The sequence below is a fragment of the Rhineura floridana genome, chromosome 1 (assembly GCF_030035675.1).
Source record: "Rhineura floridana isolate rRhiFlo1 chromosome 1, rRhiFlo1.hap2, whole genome shotgun sequence".
Taxonomy (NCBI): Eukaryota; Metazoa; Chordata; class Lepidosauria; order Squamata; family Rhineuridae; genus Rhineura; species Rhineura floridana.
In genome coordinates, this window is record NC_084480.1 from 303,421,068 (window position 1) to 303,435,933 (window position 14,866).

The window sequence follows — 14,866 nt, forward strand, 5'->3', positions numbered from 1 at the left end:
GCTCTAGCCAGCTGGGGAGGACTAGCTTCAGAGGGAGGCTAAACCCCCTCTGAATACCGCTTACCATGAAAACCCTATTCATAGGGTAGCCATAAGTTGGGATCAACTTGAAGGCAGTCCATTTCCATTTTCATGATTCACTAGAAAAGACAATAATGCTGGGAAAACCAGAAGGGAGTAGAAAAAGAGGAAGACCAAACAAGAGATGGATTGATTCCATAAAGGAAGCCACAGACCTGAACTTACAAGATCTGAACAGGGTGGTTCACGACAGATGCTATTGGAGGTCGCTGATTCATAGAGTCGCCATAAGTTGTAATTTTATTTTAATTTTAAAATATTTCTATCGCACCCTTCTACCCTATAATACGGCACTCAGGGCGGCTTACAAAAATAAAATCAAACATGTACATAATAAAATTGTAAACAGTAAAATCACAAAAACATTAAAATAAATTAAAATACATAAAATACAACTTGAAGGCATATAACAACATAGTGGCCGATCTAGGTCAGATATGGTGTGTCTTGATGAAGCCTTGTCAACTGGGAAGTTCACTGTCCCTGGTCTTCACACATTCACCCAAGCTTCTGAAGGGCCTGTGGGCAGGATTCTGACCCTCTTCCATGTCTTTAACGTCCCTGAGATTAGGTCAATCTGATATTTGTATGGTAGATGTGGTTGCAAATACAGTAGGGCCCCGCTTTGCGTTCCGCTAATGCGGCGGCTTTCATTCCCTGTTTTAAAGCCAATTTTGCCACAAAATTGCGGCATTTTTGCGTAATTTTCACATGACGCGCCCCATTATACTCAATGGGGTTCCGCTTTATGGCGATTTCCGCTTTACGGCGGGGGTCCGGAATGGAACCTGCCGTATAAGTGGTGCCCGCCTGTACTTGTTCAGTCTTTGCATTTTCAAGTGTACACCAGAAACATTTTAGATGCATTTTTTTAAAGTAAGGTGTGAATTAGCTCACAATTTATCCTACCTAAGGAATTCCAAGATTGTATTAACCAAATTAAATTTGTCAGTCTGAGTTGATATTCAATACAGCAAATATGCAGGGGCAGGGGGGGGAGCAGATCAAAGAACATCAAGAACCATTACAAAAAAAAATTATTCCTTCATGTAAAAGTCTTGGTAAAATTACTGTGACACCAGCTTTCACATTTCCTTATTATCACCCCTTCAAGCAAAGTCATGTACAAGGAAGGACAAAGGAAATGCAAACTGCAGATCAACTTGCAAAGCCATGCCTGTCCTTAACACCAGAAAGGACAGAAAGGATAAGGCTGCCTCTTCTTTAACTGTGCACATAGCGTAATATTTCATGCAAATTATTGTATGTAATCCCAGCAGAACTGTAAAGTAAATGCAGCATTTTATTTTATTGTTAAACCTGCACTTTTGTTATGTAACTGCCTTTGGCAATCATACCCTAAACACTGCAGACTGGTAAGAAGCAGCTTTGGGGAATGGCACAGGGCATGCTGTTGCTTTGCAGGGACTGACCCTGCTTTACAGGCTAGTATGAACTACATTTCGCTTTTCTAACAGCAAACAATCCAATTCTTTTTTAAAGTGGACTTGTGCTAAGGCGACAAACCCCTTTAATCCACTTTAACTGTGCAGAACTTGAAGTTCTGTTATATGCTTGAATCCCTCCCACAAAATAGAGTCTGGAGGCATCCCTGTCTTAAAGCTCCATAAAACATTTATTGTTAGCTTAAAACTAGGGATGGGCAAATATGTCCATTTTAGTTTCTCTCCATTTCTTATTTTTCCAGTCTTAAGTTTGGTCCTCCACACTTCCACACCAGTTTGCAATTTTTTTTTCAAAGTCCTTATGAAAATGCACCAGCATTTTAGTGAAAATTTCTGCTAACATACACATGTTTTGTATGCAGTTTTGCCCAATGTACACATTTTTGCAGAGCAATTTTCTGCAATATATTTTCACTAATATAATGCATTACTATGCACACTGTACCCTGGGATATGCCTTTTTGCACACATTGCTTGGCTGGAGGACAGCATTACAAAATTCAGGGAAGAGTGAATTTTGAAAGATAACTGTGTTTCAGTTCGCATATTTGAAATGCAAACTGAATCAAATTTCTCTCCCCCCCATCCCTATTTACAACAGTTTCTAGCTTTGTTCCATGATGCATAGAATCGTAGAGTTGGAAGGGCCATCAAGGCCATCAAGGCCAACCCTCTGCTCAATGCAGGCATCCAACTTAAAGCATATCCGACAGGTAGCTCTTTGGAGACCCCACCACCTCCCTAGGTCATTGGTTCCATTGGTTCCATGGCACACACATGTAAACACATGAGTAATGAAGCTAACGTGGCTGTGCCATAATCATGAAAGCTGCCTTTAGGCCATTCTGTTCTTAGTCCCCAAGATCAGATAAATGCAATGGATGAGTAACCTGGAATTAGGGACATGAGGAAACCTTGCGTGCTGTTTTATTGCTGGTTTCCCTCAGAGGTGCTCTCAGTTTATAGCTTTCACAATCGGCAAACAGTTTCGCTCCAGACCCCTTCTTATCTGCAAGCACAACTTCTCCGAAAGAAGCTGTGTCAGTGCAGGGTTCAGTTTGTGGCCCTGGTGTGACGTGCCGATCGCAAGGGGGAAAGAGAGGGAAAGAGAAGCAGTGATGATGTTGCCATTTGCAGTTTCGTCCCAGGGACAGTGGCAACCTATTTCAACAAAGGGAGAAGTAGAAAAGCTGTGCGGTTCATTCATCTGTCAGAGTTACACGTTACTTTTGACTAGGAATGAGAGAGAATTTTGACAAAAATGGGAATGGAAGCGGAAATTGCCAATGTTCACTTATTTGTCGTAGGTCTGGAACAGAAATCAATCCAGCGAACATTGATAGTTATTCACTGTTAGGGCTGGGGCCAGAGGGCAGCCAGATTGGGCCCTGGCTGAGGGCCTCTGAAGGGCAACTCCTTAGGGTGGGAGGGTGGCACTCATGTTCCATGATCTGTGGCAGCATTGGGTCCTGCAACCTGACCCTGCCATGGATTGCAGACATGGAGCTCCCAGGCACCCCCCAATACAGAAAGCTTAGGCTTCAATTAGCCTGTCCCACGCCCCACCTACCTCTCCTGTCAGTGTGAATGCCATGCGTGCTGTGTACGCATGCCTGCCATCAACCAATATGGCGGTGGGGGCTTCCTAAGGGGCTCTTCACTGTTTTTGCTATGACATGCGCATGTCATTCACATGACATAAGAGGTAGGTGGGGCACGTGCATGGGCTTATTAGCCCCATGCCGCCTGTGTTGGGTTACGGGGTGTTGGGTTATGGCACCACGGGCCTAGGTCAGGCTGGTGACCAAGGGCCCAGTCATGCCTGGCACCAGCCCTGTTCACTGTTGTTGCTCTGAGTCTGCAAACAATATGTAATTGATTACTTCCCCCGCATTTGCACTGTATTTCCTTTGCATGGAAATGAATGGGGTGGACTAAACTAATGACAACATAATATGTGTAATTTATGTTATTAATTATGTAACTTATGTAAGTTATAATTTTGCCATAGCAGACGGCAAGACAAATAATGCAGTTTTTAGCAGAAGACAAACTGCAGCGGAACGGAAACTTTGCTGCATATGATGGATACAAGGTGGAGCGGGAAACGATGTCTTCTTACATCACTGCTCTTGACCCAAAGAATTCAGAGTTGGTTACGTGTTGTCCCCATGCATTAGTCTTTTAGGTGCTACAAGACTCTTCACTGTTTCTGCTATGACAGATTGTCGTGGCTATGTATTTGGAAGCTGTTAACCTGCTTCTCAGACAGCCTCATATGCACACATGAAACTGTTCTATACCAAGGGAGATCACTGACCCATCTAAACCAATATTGTCTACTATGACTGTCAGTAGCTCTCTGGGGCATCATGCAAAAGTACCTGGGATCCTTTAACTGGAGATGCCAGGGACTGAGCACTGTATCTTCTTCAGTGTGTGATCTGCCATGAAACATACTTTGCTCTCATTAGTCTTTACAATAACCCTGTGGTAGTGATAGGTAAGAGCAGTGCTTTTTTGGGTAAACCATGAGGTGCCGGTACTCATATATTGCTACAACTGCTGTGGGTGCCAACACAAAATGACTGCCATGGGCAGCAAAAGAAGAGGTGATGCTACTTTATACCAGTGAATACATTCACAAAAAAGCCCTGAAAAAGACTGTGAAAGTGATCATTTCAGGTCACTCAGCAAGTGTCATGGGAGACAGACGTTTTGAAATGTATTCCCAGTCTAGCACTCCTATCTACTGTACCACTGAACTTCAGGTGGATCACATCCAGTTTCCAGGGCTGGACCTGCTAAGGTTTTTTTTGTAGCTCTGTACACCCTGTACCTTTCATACCATTCTTAGCTTTCACTGAGGCTTGCTCATATACTGATGATCATACGCACTGTACCTGCCAGGGGTGCTTTCTGTTCGGGAAGTGATGCCTCCGAGATGCTATGGCAATGCTTTTGTCTTTTGCCAAGTGAAAAGATGACCACTTTGTGTAACCTGATAGCTTATGGCTATTCCATGATACTGAAAACTGCAAAACACATCTGTTAGCCTAGGAGGGTCTGAATCAGCATCTTGCCTCTGTATTTGTGTGTGTGTGTGTATGTGAGACAAGATGTTATAAGAGACGCAGAACTGAGTAACTCTCCTCTTTATAAAGTTTAACAGCACACAGTGTGACCTTATCATGCTGCCTGCCTGGATGGAGGATGAAGAGAAGTGTGTGTGGGATGTGCAAGGATGGAGGAGAAATTCGATTCAGTTCGCAAATAACACTAACTTATCTAATTTGCATTTTCTGAAACAATATGCGAATTGAAACACAGCTATCCTTTGAAAGTCACACTTCTCCAATGTTGCAGTGCAGTTCTTCAGCCAAGGAATGTGTACAAAACACATATGGGGTAAATGTGCATTAAAATAGCATACAAAAATGCATTATTTTAGGGAAAACCGCTTTGCAGAAATGTGTATCTGAGGCAAAATTGCATACAAAAAGGATACATTTGCCCTAAAATGCTGATGAATTTAAGATTGGCAAAATGAGAAACTGAAAGAAACCAAAACTGGCATATTAACTCATTCACATATTCATTCTCTAATGGTATGTGTGTGTAGAACCTCTGACTTTTGCACATCTGAAAAGTAGCCTATTGCCACCCTGGGCTCCTACTGGAAGAAAGGGCGGGATATAAATCTAATAAATAAATGATAATAAATAAAAGCGAGAGTCATATCTGTTGCTCCACCCACTTTTGCCTCTAGACCCACCCACTTCTGGCATGTGACCCCTAGACGGTTGCCCACAAGGTAATGTGGCCCTTGGGCTAAAAAGGGCTCCCCACCCCTTCCCTAAGAGAAACAGAAATGCAGTGTAATCCTAATATTAGAACCTAAAAATATTACTCAGAAACAGCTTTCACTGAATTAAAACATGGCAGCCCCATCCACTTTTCCTTGCATTATATAGGCACATGTCATGGCATCATCACTCTGTGCATGTCCCCAGCTCTGAGGCCCACGTGACTGCCTGCATTTGGCAAGAGCAGACAGACAAAGAGCACGATGACATCACACTGCACATAGGTAAATGGTGGAATTTGCTCCAACAGGAGGCAGTGATAGCCACCAACTTGGGTGACTTTAAAAGAGGATAAGACAAATTCAAGGAGGGTAAGGCTATCTTTTTTTTTAATATTTTTTTTTTATTATTCAAAGTTTTATAAAAACAAATACAAATACAACAAAAACAATACAACAGAAAAAAAATAAAAGAAAAAGAAAAACTTGACTTCCGATTTGTTACAGATCAGCTATAAGTATATAATATATATCAAACCTGTCTCCTAGAACATATGAGATTCACTTTTTTCCAAAGTCTATCTTAATTAATCGTCAAATCCCATTATCATCATTTCATTTTTTTCTTTCAACAAAAAGTCCAAAAGAGGCTTCCATTCCTTAAGAAATGTATCTGTCATTTTTTCTCTAATAAGACATGTCAATTTGTCCATCTCAACTAAGTCCATTAATTTCAATAGCCATTCTTCCATTGTTGGTATCGATTCCATTTTCCACTTTTGTGCATATAGTAATCTTGCTGCCGTGATCATATATAATATTATTCTTCCATATTTCTTTTCCTTTTGTTTATCCATAAAACCCAATAAAAAAAATTCTGGTTTTGACTGAATATTTATCTTTAAGATTTTTTGCATCATCCTACCTATCTGTGCCCAAAATAATTTTGCCTGTTTACACGACCACCACATATGATAAAAAGACCCTTCTTGTTGTTTACATTTCCAACATACATTAGAAACATTACTATACATTTTTGACAACTTTTCTGGAGTCATATACCAACGATACATCATTTTATAAAAAATTTCTTTAAGATTATAGCATAATGTAAATTTCAAACCTTTTTTCCACATATTTTCCCATTGATCCATTTGTATATTATAACCAAATTTTTTTGCCCACTTAACCATACACTCTTTTACTTGTTCTTCTTCCATGTCCATTTTTAATAAAAATTTATACATTTTTGCAATTATGCATTCATCATTTGTACACAAACCTATTTCAAAATCAGATTTATTTATTTCAAACCCATACATTTTCTTGTCCATTTTAACAATTGTAAATAGGCAAACCATTGTGAACTATATCCTTCCTTTATTAGTTGTTCTCTCTCTTTCATTATATATTCACCATGCACATTTTCTAATAGTTCTTGGTAAGTTAACCATTTCTCTTTTCCAGCCATTTCTCTTCTATAAAATGCTTCTTGACTTGAAACACATAGTGGTATTTTCGAAAAAAACCTTGTTTTGTATTTATTCCATATATTCAACAAAGGACGTCTTATAAAATGATTATTAAAATCCACATTAACTTTTACTTTATCATACCATAGATATCCATGCCATCCCCACTTCAGGTTGTGACCCTCCAAATCCAATAATCTTTTATTCCTCAATAGAATCCATTCCTTTATCCAGACTAAGCAACAAGCAGCAAAATAAAGTCTCAAATTTGGTAATCCTCTTTCTTTGGCGTCTTGTAATAATTTAAATTTAACTCTTGGTTTTTTCCCCTGCCAAACAAATTTAGAAATATCTTTTTGCCATTGTTTGAAAGGTAGATCAGAGTATATGACAGGTATTGTTTGAAATAGAAACATCATTCTCGGCAATACATTCATTTTTATTACAGATATTCTACCCATTAATGACAACTGTAATTTATCCCATTTTAACAAATTTTTCTTAATCTCTGTCCATAGTTTTTCATAATTATTATGAAACAACTTTGAATTTTTATTTGTCATAATGATACCTAAATATTTCACCTTTTCTTCTATTTTAAAATCTATCTTCTCCATTAACTCTTTTTGATCTCTTAAAGATAAATTTTTCACCAGCATCTTCGTTTTTTGATTATTGATGTTAAATCCTGCTAATGGTCCAAATTCTTCTAATTTATCCATCAATACTTTGATTCCTTCCAAGGGATTTTCTAATACAATTATCAAGTCATCAGCAAATGCTCTCAATTTATATTCTTCTTTTTTTATCTTTATTCCCGAAATCCTTTTGTCTTGCCTTATGTCTCTAAGCAGCACTTCTAAAACCAGAATAAATAGAAGGGGGGACAATGGACATCCCTGTCTTGTACCCTTTTGTATTTCACATGAGTCCGTTAAATCCCCATTGACAATTATCTGTGCCTTCTGTGATGTATAAATCAATCTAATCCATTTTATAAAATTATCTCCAAAGTCCATTTGCTCTAGAACCTTAAACATAAATTTCCAATTCAAATTATCAAATGCTTTCTCAGCATCCAAGAAAATCAAAGCAGCTTGTATGTCATTTCGTTGTTCTAGATATTCCAACACATTCAAAACATTCCTGACGTTATCACGTAATTGTCTTTTAGGTAAAACCCCCGCTTGATCTTCCTGAATAAATTGTTGCAATATTATTTTCATTCTTTCAGCCAAAATCATTGTAAAAATTTTATAGTCATTATTCAGTAAAGATATTGGCCGATAATTTTTTGTTTTAGTTAAATCCTGCTCCTCTTTAGGTATTAATGTTATATTGGCATTTTTCCAACTATCTGGTATCTTCCCCTCTTGTAAAATAGAATTCATTGTATACTGTAAAGGTAGTAAAAGTTCCTCCTCCAAGCATTTGTAATACATTGCTGATAGTCCATCCGGTCCTGGCGCCTTTCCTAATTTAATTTTACTTATAGCCTCAGATATTTCTCTTGATGTAATAGGACCATTAATAGCTTGTCTCTGAAGATCTGTAATTTTGGGCAAATTCTGTTTGGATATATACTCTTCTATTTTTTCTGAGGGAATTTCCTGACACTTGTACAAAGTTGAATAATATTGATGGAAAACCCTTTGGATTTTTAAATTGTCTGTCAACATCTCATCTCCTTCTTGTATCTTTAAAATAAGATTTTTTTGTCGTTCTTTTCTTAATTTATATGCTAGCAATTTCCCCGGTTTATTTGCAAATTCAAAAGTCCTTTGTTTAGCAAAATTTAATTTCCTTTCAATTTCTCTAATTGTCAACATTGACACTTGTTTCTGTAACATTTTAATTTGATTTACAGTAGAAGCTTTAGTTGGATTCTTTTTCAATTCTTCCTCTTTCTGTTTTATTTCTTCCAAGATCAATTGCATTTTCTGTTGTTTCTTCTTTTTTAGTTCAGAATTACATTTAATAAAATATCCCCTTATAAATGCTTTACTTGTATCCCAAACAATATTTTCATCTGTTCCTTTATGTAAATTGTGTTCAAAAAACTCTTTTGATTTCTTCTTACATTCCTGCACTATTTTATCATTCTGTAATAAAGATTCATTTAGTCTCCATCTAAATCCAAGATTTTTTTTTTTTAAGTCAATATCACTGGATTATGATCCGAAAAGGTTTTTGGTAACACATCCATCTTGGAAATATCTTTCACTAAATTTTTAGACATCCAAATCATATCAATCCTCGAAAATGTTTTATGTCTTTCTGAAAAGTAAGTAAATTCCTTTGCATTGTCCTTTATATATCTCCAAGCATCCACCAATTCTAAATTTTCCATCAATTCGAAACAGATCTTCGGCAATTTGCCCTGTGTCTCTTTAATATTTTTCTCAGAAAGTCTATCCATTTTTGGTGAAATTACCCCATTCCAATCACCCATGACACACCAATGATCATATGCAAACTCTGATAGTTTTTCCATAAGTCCAGTATAAAACCTTGTTTTATCTTCATTGGGGGCATAGATACCCACTATCAAAAATTTTATCCCCTGTAAGGTAATTTCAACCCCCACAAATCTGCCACTATCATCCGATAATATCAATTTAGGAGACAATTGTGGGTTAATATAGAGAACACCATTTATTTTTTTCAATCCAGCCGAAATAAATTCTTCACCCAAATTTTTACAAATCAAATATTTGGAATCTTTCTTCTTGATGTGAGTTTCTTGTAAACAAATTATATCCAATTTTAATTTTTTCAAATAGTGAAACACTTTCTCTTCTGCGGAGTATTGGCTCCATTTATATTCCAAGTTAGATATTTGTAATCCATTTTTAAGCATGTATTTTAGAAAAGTCTGTACCTGTTGCTCCCTTTGATCCATCATCATCCTTTTCTTCCTCTACCTGTTTCTGTTGACTTTGTTTCCCAAAGATATCCATATCTTTGAGTTTATCTTCTTCCATGTCTTTTGAAGCTTTTCTCAAGAAATCCCTTGCTTTTTGAACAGTATTTAATCGATACTTCTGTTGTCTAAATGTAAAAATCACTCCCTCTGGAACATCCCATCTAAATTGAATTTTACATTGTTTAAGTTTTTCTGTGAAGAAAGCGTAATCTTTTCTCTTACGTAGAAGCCTAACAGGAATTTCCTTCATCACCTGTATTTCTTTACCGTCAATTTTGAAGACATTGTTAAAATGATGTTGCAAAACCATATCTCTGGTCCTCTTTTTTAAAAAATAAACAAGCACATCTCTTGGGATTTTTTTTATTGTTGCATATCTGGAATTAGTTCTATAAACTTTGTCTATTTCAAATTCCATCCGATCTTCGTTCCTGTCGAAGGATTTTGCCAAAACATTAATAATTTTCTCTCTGATATCTTCACCTGTTTCCTCAGGAATTGCACGGAATCTCAAGCAATGTTCTTTATCTCTAAGTTCCATAACAGCAATATAGTCCAAATTTTTTTCCAATTCCATATTTGTAATATCTATTCTATTCTCTAAGGTTTGCACCTTATCTTTAACATTTTTACATCCTGTGTTAATTGCCCAATGTTATTTTTAATCTCACCCACTTCTGTTTTAATATAATCTTGTAAATCTTTAAAATCCTTTTTCATATTGCAAAATTCATCTTTAAGTTGTTGTCTGTCCTGTTTCATCTCTTGTTTCAACTCTTGTTTAAAATCACTAAATCTCTCCATAATTTTCTGGAACATGTCCATCCCTTCCTGTGTATCAGTTGAAACTCTTCGCTCCAAAACTTTGGCTGTTTTCCTAGTTGTCATTCTTGAAAAAAAAAAACCTTTTCTATTATTAGCCAATGTAGAGGCAAACAGTTTCTTTTCTCCCAGCAACAAAAAAGTTAATATTCCAGGCCTGTTTAACCAACACAGTTCTTATCTCCAGCACATTCAGGAATGTAAAACAATTCCAGTTCTCAGCATCCAGCAGTTAGTAAGATACATGAACAGCAGATTCGTTCAAAAAAAAAAATTAAATCCAAAATAAAAAAAAATATTCTCAGATATATTTCCTTCAAATAATCAAATCATCTTATCTAATAAGTTGCCTCTTATCCGTTTAATCTTTGTAATTCCAGCTTTAAGCCAGCTTTTTGTCATAAAAAATAAAGCAGGTTCTTTGAATTGCTCCCTTCTTCCTTAGCTTTGTATAATACGAAAAAAGTGTGACTCACCCAAGTTTCTGAGTTGCCGATTCGTAAACAAGTCTCTTTTACGATAGTAATTTAAGTTAGTTGATAAGATTTAGACAGAAGGAGGCTAGCTCGTTAAAAACGTTTTTAAAAGAGAAAGAAAAAAAGTCTCGCTTACTTTCAGCACAGCCTGTTGGAAATCCAGACTCAGTCTTCCGCTGCTAGAAAAGCCTTCTTATCTCAGGGGATTCCTGATCAAATCTAGCAATCTACAGCTCGATGGAGTTCCATGGATAATCTTCGGTTCCCCTTTTATCTTTGAGAACATTTACGCCAGTCAAAAATTCCTCTTGACTGGCTTTTAACTGAAATAAGCTTCCTCTGAGATAGAGCTCTCTCAGAGACAATCACCAGCCAGCACTCCTTCCGGGAAGTCAAGGAGGGTAAGGCTATCAATGGCTATTAAACATGATGGATACATTCTGCCTCCATGAATGATGGCAGTATGCTTCTGGGTGCCAGTTACTGAAAACTGCAGAAGAGGAGAGCGCTGTTGTATTCGGGTCCTGCTTGCAAGCGTTCCACTAGCAGCTGGTTAGCCACTGTGAGAAAAGGATGCTGGACTAGATAGGCCACTGGTCTGACTCAACAGGCTCTTCTTATGTTCTTGATGGGTTAGTGTGCTTAATGGGGAGAACTTGTCATGGGGTTGCTCTTTTCAGTGGAAGCCCTTTACAAAAAAACATATCTAGTTTTACATTTAGCTAAACCATGATGTCTGTTCTCTTGAGTCTGCATCAAGCAAATCCATTCCCAGTGAGATGGGAGCAGAGAAGCAAAACAATAAATAATATTTCTTTAAAATAATAATTATTCTAAGTCTCTTAAGATGCAATTTCTAAATGTCCCTGCACTTTGTGTACTGTTCTCCTGCAACAACGTTCCGAACATTTCAGGGATTAGCTTGAGTCCTTGGTTGGTCCTGCCCTCTTGCAAAATCTGTTTTCAATAACTCTTGAGTTTCTTCAGTCCCATAGCTACCTGCTATCTTTGTTGCATGCATATACCTGTTTGACATAGGAAGACAGAATGTGCTCCATCGGTAAACCTTAATTGATATAGGAAAGGTTCCTTAAGAAATGGAAGTATCAAAAACACTGATTTAAGAATATGCAGTCTGCTTAGAGGTTTATGCAACCCACATAGAAGTTTTGAGGATTAAAGCGGTAAATATTTTATAAAAAATAAAAATGGAAAATGGAAATGGACTGCCTTCAAGTTGATCCTGACTTCTGGCGACTCTATGAATAGGGTTTTCATGGTAAGCGGTTTTCATAGGAGGTTTACCATTGCCTTCCTCTGAGGCTGAGAGGCAGCGACTGGCCCAAGGTCACCCAGTGAGCTTCATGGTTGTGTGGGGATTCGAACCCTGGTCTCCCAGGTCGTAGTCCAGCACTCTAACCACTACACCACCCTGACTCTCAAAAGTAAAAAATAAGAATACATCCACTTTTGACTCGTTTCAATACACTTTTGGTGCTCCCTGTTCTAATTTTCTGGAAGTTAGCCAAGTTGGTAGCCATCGCTGCTTCCTGTGGGAGCGAATTCCATAGTTTAACTGTGCGCTGTGTGAAGGAGACACACTTCCTCTTGTCTGCCCTGAAACTTCCGACATTCAGCTTTGTTGGATGGCCCCAGGATCTAATGAGAGAGGGAGAAAAACTCATCTCTCTCAATTTTTTCCACACCATGCATCCCGTCATACACCTCTATCATGCCCCCCATCTTCACTCATCTTTTTCCTAACCTATATAGCCCAGTTATTGTAACTTGTCCTCACAGAGGAGATACCCCTTCACCGACTTCCATGCTGAACACATGAACAACAAGGGGAATGGGGACAGGCCGTAGCTCAGTGGCAGAGCACCTGCTTTGCACACTGAAGGCCCCAAGTTCAATCCCTGGCATTGCTACATGGGGCTGGGAGAGACTCTTCTCTGTGGGGTGCGGTATCGGACCAGAACGTGACAGTTGTAGTCTAAAACTACACCTGGGCACCTTCTGGGAGGAAGAGTGGGATAAAAATTTAATAAATAAATATATAGAGTAAAATAAAAAAAATCAAACCTCTGGAGGGCACCACGTTGGGGACAGCTGGTCTACAGGCGTGAGCCTTGATCGGCACACCCTTGCTGCATCCCAGAGCTGTAGCAGGCACTCCCAGGCCCAGTGAAGTAGCAGACAGACCCCTTACTCACCCAGCCTCAGACTGTCAGTTTGAATTTCTTAGCAGATAAATTGCTGAAGGCAAGCACAGTCGCCTTCTGTTGTCAGGCCGTCTGCTTATCCCTGCATAATAAGGAGTGCATGTAAAAGGGAATGGTAATTACAGAGCAGCGCAGTCTTAACGATGAGTTTCAGGTAACTGAGGTTTAGTTGTAAGCTGTTCAGAGAACCATTTCCCCGAAAAGAAAAGAAAAAGCTCATCTTCAGCTTTGGCATGCTTAAATGATTGTGAGTTGTTGTTTTTACAGGACACAGTGGCAATGTGTTCCTCCTTCTCCTCTGAGTAGCCCTGGGAAGCTGAGAAATGGCGTTGCAATGGGACAGGATTTCAGCCAGTGGGGAAGTCCAATAGATTCCCTGTTTTGTCTAGACAGTGCTAACAATCCTTGACTAAAGGCCATAGCCTCAAAGCCAAGAGAACAGAGGACTATTTATTTGCATTTCTTCGAGCATGCCTGGATACCTGCCTAGCCATATGGACATGTGCATTTCCTAAACTCTGGTTTGCATATGAATGCTCCAAACAACTGCATGTAGACAATACAGTTGTGAAAACACATGTGTTATTGTAGCATTATGTGACCCATAGATGATAGCAGAAGTAGAATTCTGCAGTTCTTCAACCTCGGGTCCCCAGATGTGTTGGGCTACAATTCCCATCATCCCCAGCCAGTTTAGCCAATTATCAGAGATTATGGGAGTTGTAGTCTGACAACATCTGGGGACCCAGGTTAGACAAATGCTGTTATGGTATGGGGTTATAGCTTTGTTTGAATTGTTAGGATGAGCAACATTTCCTGTTTCCTTACCATTAATCCAACTTTGTGCTGGTTTTTCAACTTAAAAGAATTGCCTAACTCAGCACAGGTCAAGTAAGTGCAATGATGGGGCTGGTTGCTGTCATTACTAAAAGAGAGAGAGAGAGAGAGAGAGAGAGCAAAAAGGAGGGACTTTGCTTTAAAGCAGGTGTGAGAATTCTTTTTCAGCCTGAGGGCCATATTCCCTTTGGTGAAATTTTCCAAGGGCCCCATGCTAGCATTGGGGGGCTAGAGGGAAACGTGGGGGGAACAACAAATGTAATTTTTAACTTTGTACAGTAGGCTAGTTTCTACACACACTCGTATCTATCCTCCAGGCAACCAAAGAGCAGGATCAGAGTTCACGGACACATTCCAGCCAGGCAGAAATGCTCAGGTACAATGCAGGGCCAGTGAGAGGTGTTGCCCCCGGGGGGGGGGAAGAGTTCTAAGGGTCAGATAGAGAGGCCTGAAGGGCTGCATTTGACCCCTGGGTCTATGGTTCCCCACCTCCTGCTTTAAGGTAGCAATTCCCAGACCAAAGAGACGAATATTTACTAAAAGGATTCTGAGAATGTCCAGGAGATAAAGATTTAATTTGCATGATGTTCAGAATGGAAGCATTGCAACCTATAGTAGCTTTCCAGATGGAAGATATTAGAGAGGGAAAGGGGCATATCTCTGTGAGAGAAAACAGGCTTTGTGTGTATTAATCCCTGGCATCTTAGGTCATCTTGTTTATTTATTTAAAATATTTCTATCCCGCCCTTCTGCCCT